A 4,237-nucleotide genomic window follows, 5' to 3' on the forward strand; every position below is an offset into this window, starting at 1 on the left:
CCCAGGTTCAATTCCCATCACCTACATGGCAGCTCACAACTGTCCGTAATTTTAGTTCCAGGGGAAAGAATACTCTCACACAGACATGCATGCAGGCAAAACACCAATGTACATAAACTAAAATAAATAAACCATGAAAATAAAGGTAAAAAAAAAAAAAAAGTAAAAGCCACATTCCATGCAAGGAACTGAGTTAACTATTCTAAGTCCAGAGTGGGTAGCATGGAGTCCACATGGTTGGGCAGCCTCACATGTCTGACTCCAGAGTCTCTCCATCTTTGCAGTTGTACCTACTGTCCCTGTTCCCTATATCCCTCCTGAGTGTGACTCCTTACACCAGTGGACTCACAAAGCGATTGTTCCTTAGCATTTTGTTAGTTAGCAGACCTAAGTCACCCACGTTGAAATATGCATAAGAATCTCTCTCTCTCTCTCTCTCTCTCTCTCTCTCTCTCTCTCTCTCGACGGGATCTCAACTATCCCAGGCTGGCCTTGAACTTGGTATGTAGCCAGGGCTGATTTTGAACTCGTACTCCTTCCACCCCAGTGTTGGGATTATCAGTTTTTTGCCTCTATACTCAGCTCTTTTTGAAAATGTTTAATTTTCTTCCTTTCTTCCTTTTGAATACAGCGTCCCCTCCTGTAGCTCATGATCTTCCTGCTTTAGCCTGGCTTCTGATTACAGGGCTATGTCACCATGCCTCCTCAAAATCGCCTTCCCTTTCCCCTTCTGCTATGATCCCTCCTCCTCTCCCTTCCTTTATAAGGCTGAATACTACTCCATGAGGTGTACCATTGTATTTACCCATTCATAGGTGGACATGGGGGTCATTTTCTTCTCTCTCTCTCTCTTTTAAAAAAAGATTTATTCATTTTATGTACGTGAGTACACTGTTGCACCCTTCAGACACACCAGAAGAGGGCACTGGATCCCATTACAGATGGTTATGAGCCACCATGTGGTTACCATGTGGTTGCTGGGAATTGAACTCAGGACCCCTAGAAGAGCAGTCAGTGCTCTTAACCGCTGAGCCATCTCTCCAGCCCCATGTGGGTCATTTTCGTCCTCTGGCCCTTGTGGCAGTGTTGTTGTGGACACTGATGTGCAGCTGGACTCCTGCTTTTTGTTCTCAGAAATAGAAATGATGGCTCTTGAGGTAACTTTCCGCAATGTTCTTCGCAGAGGTCGTTACATTGCCCACCAGCAGTACAGATGGATTCCTATGTCCACCAACAGTACAGATGGATTCCTACATCTCTACATCCTCAACTCTCCTCACTTCCTGTTTGCTGTGTGTGGCCTTGCTTTTCGGTAACCGCCACCCTGCTGGGTATGACCCCAGTCTTTGCTCATTTGCCTGCTTCCTGCACTGTTACCTGGCAGCGCCCCCTTAGGCAACTCCTGTTTTGTGTCATGCGCAATCTCTGACATGATAGCAAGCAAGATGCACAGAACATAGGAGCCTTCTGCGGCTACCGTGAGGTAAGGGCCAGCTATCAATAATTCTCCCTGGCAGAGCTCTTCCTGCCACCAACTCCCCTCTCAACCCTCTCACCCACGCCCCCATAGTTTCTTCCTTTCATCCTTTAGAACACAGAGTTATGGTCACCTCTCTGGAGAAACCCTCCTTCCCCACCGGCCTTCATCCACCCGATCAGTCTGCTGTTGTTTGCTCTTGTCTGGGCTGTCTGGCCCTCTCTTTTTTGATTGCTCCTAGCACTTGGCACAGTCTGTAATGACTTAAGTACCTGCGTGCCTGCGGAATTAACCTTGTCTTTTCTGCTGGCCTCTTAGCTCCACACAGAAGGGTCCTTGAGACATCAGCTTGCTCTCACTATTGTACACCCATCGCTGACCAGTGCACCACCAAGGCCAGGAGTTCAGAATCCCCTTGCTAAATGAATCATTCAGCTTTAAGATAAAGCCCCCCCCCCCCCCCGAGTGCCCCAACCCTAATGAGGAAGGCAGGTGAGAAAATAAATAAATAAATAAACATATACTCTGGCAAGTGGTGATGGTTGCTATGGAGAAAAGCAGACTGGAAGTGACCAGGTGTCTTTCTCTGGGCTCCTTAGGGAGGGAGTGGCGCTACTGACCTAGAGGAAGTAAGGGGCTGCCAGGGAGTGTGTGTGTGTATGTGTGTGTGTGTGTGTGTGTGTGTGTGTGTGTATGTGTGTGTATGTGTATGTATGTGTATGAGGGCACAACTATTAAGAGAGCAGAAGTGAGAACAGAGACCCCACAGAAGGCCAAGTGGAATGAGGAACCACTGTAGTCAGTGGCCACTTCTAGAAGCCATTTGGACATGGCCTTCTGATAGTTACCTATACTCACGGAGCACATAGTAGGTGCTTTCTAGCTCAAACTAGACCCATCCTATACATTTCCTAAAACGTGTTTTACTACAACATCGAATTATGATGTCTACTGAGAGGCATTCCAAAGCATGTTTGACTTTAAACTCCAATCCACTTTCTTTCTTCTTTAGCAAAACCTGTAAGCATCCTGCCTCTGCCTGTGAGTGCTGGGAATGAAAGGCCTGTGCTACTTCCTTTTGGCTTGGAATTATTATTATTTTTTCTTTTCTTTTTTTAAATCTCATTTTTAAAAAAGATTTATTATTTATATGTAAGTACACTGTAGCTGTCTTCAGACACACCAGTAGAGGGCGTTAGATGTCATTACGGATGGTTGTAAGCCACCATGTGGTTTCTGGGATTTGAACTCAGGACCTTCGGAAGAACAGTCAGTGCTCTTAACCGCTGAGCCATCTCTCCAGCCCCCTATTTTTTTTTTTTTTTCTTTTTAAACAGGGTTTTATGTAGCACAGTGAACCTGAAACCTAGCCAAGGTTGGCTTTTAACTCCTGAACCTTTCTGCCTTTACTTCCTGGAGTGCTGGTGTTATGATCGTCAACCAGGACCACACCAGGTCAAACAGTTCTACAGAGGGGCAAGGTGGTGGCAGAAAGAGAATGGGAGGAAGAGGGGGTGAGGGGGAGAGGGGGAGAGGGGGAGAGAGAGATAGATATGGGGCCTTTTTTAATATATGGGTGATGACGTGACAGGTAAAAGTGGGAGGTGAGCCAAGTGGATTCTGGGAATATGGTGGCTGTTGCCTTGGCAACAGGTGTTCGGTCCCCCCTATGTGATGTCATGGGTTTCAGAGGTCCTGATACCAACAGCTGGAATTACAGGCATGCACCACAATGCCTAGCTAGTGACCATCTCTTTAAAAAAGTTTTTTTTTTTTTTCCTGAGACATGGTTTCTTTGTGTAGCTCTGGCTGTCCTAGAACTCACTCTGTAGGTCAGGCTGGCCTCAAACTTAGATCTGCTTGGCTCTTCTTCCAGACTACTGGGATCAAAGGCATGCACCAGTACTACCTGACCAAAAGTATGAATTTTTGTTATTTAAAAATTATATGTATATGTCTGTGTGCTGTTGGGCCCCCTGGAGCTGGGATTCCAGGTGGCTGAGAGCTGTCCTAACGGGGCACCAGGAGCTGAATGCCAACTTTCTTCAGCCATAGCAACTACTCTTTCTTACTTGCCCCCTCTCCAGCCCCAATGGTCATCTTTTTTTTTTTTTTTTTTTTTTTTCAGTTTGCAGAAACTTTCTCCAGTCCTGACCTCTTCTTTGCTCCCCATCCATCCAGATGCCAAATAGCCTGGAATGTGACTCCCTATCTTTCCCCTAGTTCTGCCTTCAAGCCCTTGCCCTGGACAGTAAGACCCTCACTACCCAGACAGGACACGCTCCTCTTGGGCTACCTCTTGCCCAAAGGCTTCCAGCAAAGCAATGGGGACTTGGAAACCAGGTCTTCAGACGCTGGAATTTGCACCCTTCCCAGGGAGCCCCTAATGCCCGGGGGTGGGGGGGGAATTCCAGCCCAAACCCGGGCTGACTAGGGGCTGGCCAAGGCTTCCTGCAGAGCTGGTGGCGATTTTGATGGAAGAATCTCCGTAGGATTCCCTGGACTGTGCTGGGGGCAGGAGGGGGGAAGGGCTGGATGCTAACTAAGCTTCTGTCCCAACAGGCTCAGAGGGGAGGAGGGCTTAGCCTCCAGCAGCTGTGAGGAACACCACCACACCACCAAGAGAGCTGAGAACCAGCCAGAGGAAACCAGATACCCTGGCGTCCTTGGCAAGCACGGCTTCCTTGGGTTGAGCTCACTGGCTTCAGGTCTCTTTCGACTGCTACCTTTCCAAGGCCTGACCCGCTCCAACCCTCCGCA

The 4,237-nt window shown here is 47.9% G+C and overlaps 1 long non-coding RNA gene across 1 annotated transcript; it reads left to right on the plus strand.

The window, feature by feature from the left end:
* The first annotated feature begins 1,369 nt into the window (after nucleotides 1–1,369).
* Gm52672 lies at nucleotides 1,370–3,845 on the plus strand. The gene is made up of 3 exons (XR_003955091.1): nucleotides 1,370–1,483; nucleotides 2,815–2,932; nucleotides 3,606–3,845. It is a non-coding gene; the product is annotated as a predicted gene, 52672 (long non-coding RNA).
* The last annotated feature ends 392 nt before the right edge of the window (nucleotides 3,846–4,237 follow it).

This window comes from Mus musculus, chromosome 4 (assembly GCF_000001635.26).
Source record: "Mus musculus strain C57BL/6J chromosome 4, GRCm38.p6 C57BL/6J".
Taxonomy (NCBI): Eukaryota; Metazoa; Chordata; class Mammalia; order Rodentia; family Muridae; genus Mus; species Mus musculus.